The following is an 11,412-nucleotide window of genomic DNA, read 5'->3' on the forward strand; positions in this document are numbered from 1 at the left end:
TCTACCTTGTCGGGTTCATTTGTACTTATATCGATGTCACGAGCATGCACAGGTATTCACACCGCTCGGGCGCGCGGTTATCTATCTTTTTATTTACACATTGTTCGATCTTTATCAAGCTTTATCAAGAATATGAGGTAGCTAGACATTACAATTAAACAATTTTGACAGGGACACATATATGTTTTCGTTATGGTTGCCTCATCTGCTGCGTACCACTCTAAAAAAAGTTTTACTTAGTAATCATTTTTTACTTAAAATCATATTAATAAGTAATAGGTAATTACTTAACATTTACTTACAAATTTAAAACAATTACTGAACTTCATATCAATTACTAAATAAAAATATTTTACTTACATTTACTTAATGTGTAGAAATGTTTTACTATTATGAAAAAAAGGACAATCATTTACTAAAAACAAAACATGATTTACTAAGTAATTAAGGTTTTCCGCTGAGAGCGGAAAACCTTATTATTATTCTGAAAATTTTTCAAATTTCTAATTATTTTTTTTTCTTCTAGACGCCAACTTTGATCCTTAATATCTCGCTCGCTTGTTAAACGATTGTTTTGAAATTTTCAGGACTGATAACATGCCGCGTGATGTTGTCGTTGCATATTTTAGTTGAGGAAAATCCATATCCGGTTTTGAGTTATTCCCCTTCTAGTAAAATTTAACGACTTCTTTTGTCCAGGGGGTTTTGCTTTAACGATGACTGGCAAATTCTTAAAGATGGGCTGGTTTGAAAGCTAATACATTGAATTTGTGCGAGATATATTTTATTTATTATTTAAATGCAAATGAAAGGGGTGGTATAGATGTTGAAACAAAAGTAAGAAAAACTAGAGCAAAGCTCGTTGCAAAGCAACGAGTGGGTCTTCCGTTAATGTCAAGAGAAAAGCTTGATGTTCCTGCAAGAAGCAGAGTGTTTAAATCAATAACAAGAGCAACTTAAACTAAAAGATAAAAATAAATACGAATGATACTATGTACGAATTAACAAAAACCTTAACGATTCTAAGAACGACTTAACAAAAAAATAATTCCGAAGGTGTCAAAGTACTTAACAAAAATCGAGTTATTTTTGGTACGAGTTTGAACTTTACGCTATTTTTGAAACCAAAAACGCAGAATCAAAATTTCCGAAAAATCAATTTTTAAACCCCGATATCTGGTATGCATCGTCCGATTTAAAAACAGATTTTAGTTTTGTACTCATCATGAAAATTACCGTAGGTTACATATGTTTAATTTTTAACATTGAAAAACAATGAAAAACTAAAACAAGAGGCAACTGGGCCAGATCGCTCACCTGAGGAACAATACGTATGATAAAATCAGCTTAATGGGGTCACAATGCAAACTATCTGGACAATGTACAATAATACATGTAGATCTTGTATAAATAAAATCCATTTTCCCCCCTAAATATTCTTATGTTTATAATCATTAGTTCCTTTTCTAAAAGGATGATTTTATATTGATTTTATAGTTATATCGCATGTTGAGTACTGCAGTTCTCAAAAAGATCCTTAACAATAGTTTATATATATGGGATATAAACCTACATCAAACTCTGAACCTTCTTGTGAGGCCAAAGAACTGTCCTGGGGCCAAAGTCTTAACAATTATAAAGAATCATCTGGCTGAATAGTTTCTGAGAAGAAGATTTTTAAATATTTACTCTATATATTCCTATGTTAAACTTTGACCCCCTCCCACCCATTGTGGCCCAAACCTGACCCCGGGGTCATGACTTTCACACCTTTGTATCTACACTCCCTGAGGATACTTCCACATAAGTTTCAGCTTTCCTGGCTGATTAGTTTCTAAGAAAAAGATTTTCTCTATATATTCCTATGTAAAAATCCATTCCCCCATTATGACACCACCATACCACCTAGGACTATGATTTGAACAAACTTGAATCTACACTACCTGAGGATGTTTCCACTATAATTTGAGCTTTTCTGGCCTAATAGTTTTTGAGAAGAAGATTTTAAAAGATTTTCTCTATATATTCCTATGTTAAACTTGATCCCCCTCTTGTGGCCCCTCCCTACCCTCGGGGACCATGATTTGAACAAACTTGAATCTACATTACCTGAGGATGCCTCCACACAAGTTTAAGCCTTTCAGGCCGAATAGTTTTTGAGGAGAAGGTTTTTGAAAAATACCAACAAATTTTCAACAATTCTCAATTATCTCCCCTTTAAAGAGGGCGTGGCCCTTCATTTGAACAAACTTGAATCCCCTTCACCTAGTGGTGCTTAGTGCCAAATTTGGTTGAAATCTGCCCAGTGGTTCTTGAGAAGAAGATGTAAATATGAAAAGTTTACAACAACGACAACGACAAATTGTGATCAGAAAAGCTCACTTGAGCTTTTGGCTCTGGTGAGCTAAAAACAAAATAAAGGAAACATAATTGCATACTTTTATTGAAAAACAAATTTTCACAGCTAACAATTCTAAATTACTTTAAACATCCATAATTTTCTTTGTTATAATTTCTTATCAAACACAAACTACAACAAGGCATGATGCTTTCTTAAAGTTCCATTACAGTAACTGTTCATGAATTATCCGATTTAATTTGAATTACTGGTAAATAGTCTGTAGAACACATTAAGGAATATGCATGTGGGTAGAGGTGACAGGTTAACCTCAAGAGCTGAAAAGAATGAACAGGTTAAAAACCATGTGGCCACCAATAGCTGAAATTAAAAAAATCAATAAGCTGTGTTAATACATGTACCGGTACTTATAATAGCTGTGTTTACATTAACATATGCATAGTATTTCTGAGAAAAAAAAATACACTGACCATGCAGTGTAATTAGTATGACATATCCCAATACGTGACATTAGATGGCACAGGACAGTTTTTTTGATATATTTCATTGTAGCCTGGGGACGTGTGTCTTTGGAACCCTGTAACTAGAATTTCCTCAGTTCCCATTCAGCACAAATACCTTTAATTCACTCTTTATAAGGCTAATCACCAATTTCTGAAGAAAATTACTAGTCAAAACCTGTAAAATTTTCTACATACTGGTTTTTATGAGACTTTGACCCTTCCATATTTTGTTAATTTTTCATGATTTTTCAGCTTTTTAGACCTACCCCAGCCAATTCCCTGCAAAGGGTTGACCTTCCGTACCATGTGCATGTTGCACCATCATATGTCAGAAACTTACCGGTGTATAGTTTATAATGCCCCATCCACCTACTTTTCGTGTTATTTACCCTCCCGTCTGTAACTTGCATTTTCACTGTCTAAAGTCAACACAACAGTCATAGCCGCAGGTTTCGCATTTTACTTCTGAATCTCATGTACCTAACATATGGGGCCTACATATTGAATATCAATTTCAACAAGAGACATCCCTCTAACTAATGATAATCATTAAAAATCATTTCATGAATTTTAGCAACACTCATAAGCCTTCAAGTACAGCAACTCTCAATTTTACAAAAATATTGATGGGTACTTTATCCAAAACTGTCCCTTGCTACCTTTAACTTACACTAACATTCTCTGAAAAGTCATCTTGTCTTAAACTTACAAAGCGTATGCTATTCTGAGAAAAAGTATACCTCATTTTGCCAATTCCATTAAGGATTAAGAAAAATATGGCCAGTTAAGTGAACCCAGCATTTCCACTTTCCTCTATTTAACACCGATTCATAGGGCTCTCCATAAATAAAGCATCTATACCTAATCTTATAGTGGTCAACTGTTGTTCAACCTCCCTAAATAAGAAACCTTATTCAAAACTACATACATATACATGATATTATCATGACAAAAGCATCACATCACTTAGAAATACCCTTACATGTGTAACCCTCCCCCTATTTTTTGATTTCCTAAGAAGCATTAGTTTGAACACTTTCACCTCATATTATGAAACTTGTGGCAATTCCCTTGAGTCAACCATCACTGATATTGAAAATTAATCTTTTTCTTCATAAATGGATGAAATCAGGGCTCGACATTAACGCTTGTCCGCTTGTCCGGTACCAGTTAAAAAAATATGCGGACAAGTGAATATTGCTGGCCACTTGTCCGACTGGACAAGTGCATTTTTTATAGTAAGAAGTCTCCAACATTTAAAAAAGAAAAGAAAGTTTTGTGATAAGTTTATCTGTAGTCTCGTTATAAGTTTATCGATTAGTTATTTTGAATTTCGATCCCGACATCAAATTGCAATGCAATTGAGTTACTCTTGATCGGGATTGAAGTTCACTAATTTCAAACAACTTTCAAGGTGTGGATCTTAGTTCTTACAAAGTACCAAACACATATGTTAAGAAAAAGAAAGGAAGAAAAGGTAGCAAAGATAAAGGATTATGGAAAGAAATGTAACTTATTTTAGGTTTCATTCATCATTGATAGACTATGATGACATTCCATGTTTAGTTTAAAAAACAGCTGAGAAATCAATATAACAGTTACATGTATTTTTAAACCTGATGCTAAATTTAAGATGTCTTGTAATTTGCCATGACAAAGCTACAGCTGACAAATCATGTTTAATGTTATATAGAACAAATACATGTACATAATTATAGGAAAGACACTTTAAGTTTCCATTTAAAAAGTCAGGTTATTAATTATAGCTAGAGTATTAATCAATAAATGATTTTATTTTAGTAATAGAGTACTGTAGTTCTCAAGTTGACAATATTTGATCTTTAATATTGAAAATTTTTCGGACAAGTGAAGTTGAAGTTCGGACAAGTAAATGTTTTGGTCACTTGTCCGAATGGACAAGTAGGAAAAAAAGTTAATGTAGAGCCCTGGAAATGTAACATTTTTTCCACAAAAAGACATGCCGCAATACATGTGATTTCTTGTTTTCATGAAACAGTAAGCTTATAATCATATTTAGTGAATTTCTTATTTATTCTGGTTTCTAGTCTCCTTTTAACTTTGCTAAAATAGTAAGACCTACAAGTTTGATGTCTGCTCTTAATTAAAATGAAATTCAAACACAACCGGGTACCTGGGGACGGATGAGAATTCCATGATAAATGTTCAAATTTTACATGTTTTCCTACATTTTTGATGCATATATACAAAAAAAGGGTAAAAATATGTTGTTTCTTGATCGTTTCGAGAGTAATTATTATAGCAGATGTTATTTCAAGGTCAAATGTACATTTACATATCCAACATGTAATGGAGACAATTGGAAAGAGGGGGTGGCTTTTTGAATTCTGTAAATATATCTAAAATATCACTTTTGGATAGGAAGGAGCAAAAACTTGAGGTTTTTTTTACATATTGTATACTTTGATAACTGCATTTGTCTACATGTGAATTTTATTTCAAAGAAAAATATGCTGTTCAAAAAAAAATTGAGTTATATAAGTCAGGTTGCTTAATGTTATTTCATGAAATCAGACAGCAAAATTGCTGCAAATTTATAATTTAAATAATTCAATTGATCAAAACTCTTTTACAGTATTAATTCTTATCTCGGTAATTAACTTAAGCCTATTACTTGTCATCAGAATAGAAAATACCTACTTTCTAAGCCAATTTACTCTAGTGGTGGTCATTCTACACATTTAAAAGGGATTTACTTCCCTTGTATATAGCTAATAAATCATGTAATGACATATATAACCAACAAAATCATCCATTTTCCCAATTTTGGTACAAAATCCACTCAAAATTACAGTTAAATGAGAAATCTGAAAATACCATGTAGTCTTGAAACTTACACTAACATTCTCTGAAAAGTCATCTTGTCTTAAGCTTACAAAGCTTATGCTATTCTGAGAAAAAGTATACCTCATTTTGCCAATTCCATAAAGGATCAAGAAAAATATGGCCAGTTAAGTGAACCCAGCATTTCCACTTTCTTCTATTTAACACAGATTTATAGGGCTCTCCATAAATAAAGCATCTTTACCTAATCTTATAGAGGTCAACTGTTGTTCAACCTCCCTAAATAAGAAACCTTATTCAAAACTACATACATATACATGATATTATCATGAAAAAAGCATCACATCACTTAGAAATACCCTTACATGTATACCATCCCCCTATTTGTTGATTTTCCTAAGAAGCATTAGTTTGAACACTTTAACCAAATATTATGAAATTTAAATGCTTCTATTCTGATCAATTGAATTTTTAAGCAGCGTGAAATTAAAACCATCGCAATTGATACTTTAGTAAAAATCATGAAATTTTAACACGGTGGAATTTAAAGGACTTACAGTATTTCATCCGAACAGCCTCAAAGTATAATTTTCTGCTATACCATTTTTTATTAAATGCATTCTACTGCGGTTTTTTTTGCAAATTTTAGCTTTTCTTATTAATGACAGGTTTTAAAAACAATATTATGTTTAGTATGTATAAAATTCCATAAACAATTTTACAAAGCTTTGGATTTTAGTTGCACAATGAAAAAATGACGGATTGCACGATAATACATGCTCATTTTGAAATTTAAAGCATTGTTGATTTCTTTTCCTAGATAGAGATATGCACAAAATGATGTTGCTCTGTGATGCTTTGCCAAGATTAAATGCATGAGAGAGAGAGAGAGAGAGAGAGAGAGAGAGAGAGAGAGAGAGAGAGAGAGAGAGCGAGAGAGAGAGAGAGAGAGAGAGAGATCTGATCGAGGCACATGTAGTAAAAATTATTACATACATTTGTCTTACTGTAAAAATTGTTTACAATGTAGATGTGTTCTGCATGTAAAGTTTACCTAAAATGAATCAATAAAATTCAATATACATAAAAGATAAACTAATCTCAAAGAATTTACAATGGTTCTGTGAAATAATCAAATCTTGAGAAGAATGTTTTAAAGATATCAGGGAACATTAACCTAAAATCTGAACTTAAAGTTTTTTTCATCTTGCACTCTGTTTTACATGCTCTTTCACAGGCGATAATCATATATAACAGCGAGCCAGACAAAAATTCTAATTTTAATTAGACTGAATATTTACCATGTCAAATATATTTATTTAATTAAGCACAAGCCTGTCTGAGTTCTTTAATTCATTAATTGAGTGGAGGTGATATGGTAAAGATCTGCTATATTCAAATATTTAGGGTAAAGTTATCATCATGCAAACATGCACTCTAATTACAACATTCTACTCTTGTGTGCCTTTGGACCCCCACCCCTTTAAATTGCACTGTTTTACAGTGTGTGGTGTGTTGTTCATTACAAAATAAGACATACATATACATAATAATAAATAGAAATTTAAAAGAGTAGTGAGCAAAACATACACGTGAAAATACATTGAACAGATAATATCCCGAGATTTCTCTGACTCAAATGCCCGCTTTTATATTGTTACGCAATACGCGGAGTTTAGAGTCAGAGGAATGTCGGATTAGATTGAAAAGTGCACAAACACTTTGAAAAGAAAAAGTCAATACGACATGTTCTGTATTGAAACATACCTTTATAATCTGTCATACGTTAGTTAAGCTGAAATTTCCACTATCGCCGTCTTGCAGGCGATTCTTCCGACACACCGCTATCAGCTGTTGTTCGCAGTCAAAACATGGCGAGTTGACATGGTGAATCGTACGATAATAATTTCGATTAAAACTAATAAGACTAATAAAAGCTAACAACCTAATTATCGACCGAATTAACGAAATTATTTCAATAAACACTCTGATTAACTATATAAAAAAGGAGTTCGGTTTTATGACCTGTACGAAATCTTTTCAGCAGGAGTTACTTATGTGGGGTGTGAATTTTGCACTATTTTTTAAACCAATAACGAGGAATCAACATTTCCGGAAAAATCAATATTTAAACCCCGATATATCTGCAATGCAGTATCCGATTTTAAAACGAATTTCAGTTTTGTATTGAGCTTTACAAACCATATAATATGCATATAATTTTATGTTTTTAATAAAGTTTTATGATCAGTACGAATTGTTACAGTAGAAGTTACTTTCAGTGTGAATTTTGCACTATTTTTGAAACCAAGAACGCGGCATCAAAATTTCCGGAAAAATCAGTTTTTTAACCCCGATATCTCTGTAATGCATTCTCTGAATTTTAAACGGTTTTCAGCTTTAGATTCAGCTTAAAAAGCTCTACAAAATACGTATACGTTTTTTGTTTGATCAAAAAATTCAATTTTTCGAAAAATTTGATTCGCTTCCAGTTTCAACCGAAAGTGACGGATTTTTATTATATAGCTTCATTACAGAGGTAAATCGACCAAATCATAACCATTGAAAATATCAAGCCTCTATCTTAAAGCATTTTTGAGAAAAGTCCCGGACAAAATGACTTTTTTAAAATTTTAAAAATGATGTAACGTCAAAACGGAAGTGCCGTTGTCATCAAAACTTTAACATCTTTGAGGGACGATTACTTGCTAAAATCTCTAAAGGTTTCATTGAATTCGATTGGAAACTTTTTGAGTTATGAAGCAAAAAAGGAGTCAGAAAAAAAAGAAGAAGTATAATAACTAGAGCAAAGCTCGTTGCAAAGCAACGAGTGGGTCTTCCGTTAATGTCGGAAGTAAAGCTGGAAGTTCCTGTAAGAAGCAGAGCTCTTAAACCAATAACAAGAGTAACTGAAATAAAAATATGAAAAAAATCGAATATTCCTGGTAGGACTTAACAAAATACGAATGATTTTAAGTATGACTTAACAAAAACCTTTCCGATTTTAAAACGACTGAACAAAAAAAAAAATCCGAATGTGTTCAGGTACGACTTAGCAATTATTTTTGGTACGAGTTAATTTTATGAACATTACGCTATTTTTAAACCAAGGCCGCGGAATCAAATTTTCCGGAAAAATCAATTTTTAAACCCTGATATCTCTGTAATGCATCGTCCGATTTGAAAACGGCTTTCAGTGTTAGATTCAGCTTAATAAGCTCTACAAAACACATATTCTTTTTCGATTTGATCAGAAAATTCATTTTTTCGAAAAATTTGTTACACTTCCGGTTTCGAACGGAAGTGACAAAATACATTTTTTTGGTCAAATGCCATAAGTAAATATGCAGATTTACAATCACAGAAAATTTCAAGTCTTTACAAACAACCGTTTACTAGAAAAGTCCTGGACAAAATCACTTTTTGAAAATTTTTAAAATGACGTTACTAGAAAACGGAAGTGATTTATTGACTGAAACTGTAAAAGCTTCAAGGGACAAGAATTTAACATAGTCTCTGAAAATTTCTTGCAAATTGGTTGAATAGTTTTTGAGATATAAAGCAAAAAAGAAGTCAGAAGGAAAAACAAGAAGATTAATAATAATAAACTAGAGCAAAGCTCGTTGCAAAGCAACGAGTGGGTTTTCCGCTAATGTCGAAAGCAACGCTAGAAGTACGTCTAAGAAGCAGAGTTCTTAATCTAGTAACAAAGAAACGTAAGTACAAAAAGATAAAAAAAATCGAATGATTCTTGGTACAACTTAACATGATCCGAATGTTTTTAAGTACGACTTAACCAAAAACCCTTAACCATTTCAAGAACGACTTAACAAAAAAAATGTGTTTAAGTACGACTAACAAATTTGACTTCATTTTAAGTACAAGTTTACTTTACCTTGAACTAACATCTTTTTTCTTAACCCAGAGTGCAAAATTAAAATTTATGTAAAAATCAATTTTGTTTAAAACATAGTTCTGAGCAATTTTTCCTCTTCACTGCTTTTCAAAAGGTTGACCTTTCGTACTGTGTGCTCGTTGCGTCATTAATTGTCAGAAACTTATCGATGTAAAGTTTACTTTACTGTACTTCTGTGAATATTTTCTATGTAAAATTACTATGAACCAGACAACATTGAAATGGTGAACATTTAAAAGGGCCCCACTTATGTTATTTCAGAGAATTCTGCTTTGACCTTGACCTATAACTTGAAATTTTTCCAGCTGGCATAGAACTTTTAATTCAATTTCATTCCCCCTAACATACATGCATTTTTGTTCAATCTGACCAAGATTAAGAATATTTGAAAAAGAATCTACTATCTAAAACTAATTTTAAAAAGATCTGATATGAGCTTCACATTAACAGACTTGGATCAAGGTCACTGCACGCCATTAACCATTAAACTCTGTAAAGGTAAAATATTAGCCAAATAGGGGCTAAAAGGAGAGTATATCTATGCTCTTAAAATATGGATTTTTGTGTGATCTGATATGAACTTGACTCTTCATCTACAAATATCATTCGAGGTCATTGCATATATTTTAAACAAAGGCATCATATGGGTGAAGTATGAGGCTGAATGGAGCAAAGGGAGAGAAGATATACTTTGGACAAGGATTTTTAAAAATATAATTCTGGTATGACCTTCACAGTTTCTTTTCACTGAAAATAGGTTCAAGGTCACTACACACCCTTTCACCCTTTACTCAAAAGCTCTGCTTATGTGAAGTCTGAGCCAAATAGGGGTTAGTAGAAATTATATATGCTCTCAAAAAAGGATTTTTGCACGATCCGATATGATCTTCACCCGTTACCTAGAAATTTCATGCAAGGTCACTGCACATCGTTTAACCATAGAGACACTCTGCGAGTATTAGCCAGATTGGACCAAAGGGAAAAACGATATGCCCCAGACAAGGATTTTATATATATAATTCTGCTATGACCTTAACCTTATACCTAAAAACATGGTTCAAGGTCACTGCACATCCTTCAACCAAAGCAACCCTGTGGATGAGGTATGAGCCAGATTGGGCCAAGGGGAGAGAAGCTATGATCCTGTCAAGCCATCTCGGATGGACAGACGGACAAATTGATCACTAGAAGGCGCCCGCATAAACATGCCTTTTTATCTAATAACAGAGTATTATTTTAATTCGGAATTATTTTAATTCTTGGAATTTAGAGAAACAGTGAAAAGTAGCCTTAGTCACAACTAATTCATCAACTAACCGTGGATTTTAAACAGTCAGTGTAATACAGGGCATTACTTCAAATGATTTGATTTCCCTCCTTTTTAAGGTGGTATGGGACATCTGTCGATATTAATGTGGATTAAAGTACTATATAATTGAAAACTTTTCACCGGTTTAGAATTTTCAAATTTTACAATATTTAACCAAAAAATAGCTTTAAAAAATATTTGAAAAGGTAAAAATTGTAAAAACCCCAGCGGGATTCGAACTCATGACTTACAGGTTCCTAGTAAACCCTCTAACCCACTGTGCTAAGGAGTTAGGTGACCATTTTTGAAAAGAAACTACATGTACTTATATAATTACACTTTATTTTATTGTTTATTTCGATAAACAATACCTCACAACATGGAAGTGTCCCATATCACCTTAAACTCGGAACACCTCTGACCTAATAAGATCGCCGCATTAAATACAAAGTTTGATTTAACTCTAATTTGTTTATCATCAAGAAATTGATTTAACTCTAAT

Source organism: Crassostrea angulata, chromosome 2 (genome assembly GCF_025612915.1).
Source record: "Crassostrea angulata isolate pt1a10 chromosome 2, ASM2561291v2, whole genome shotgun sequence".
In the NCBI taxonomy this organism is placed as follows: Eukaryota; Metazoa; Mollusca; class Bivalvia; order Ostreida; family Ostreidae; genus Magallana; species Magallana angulata.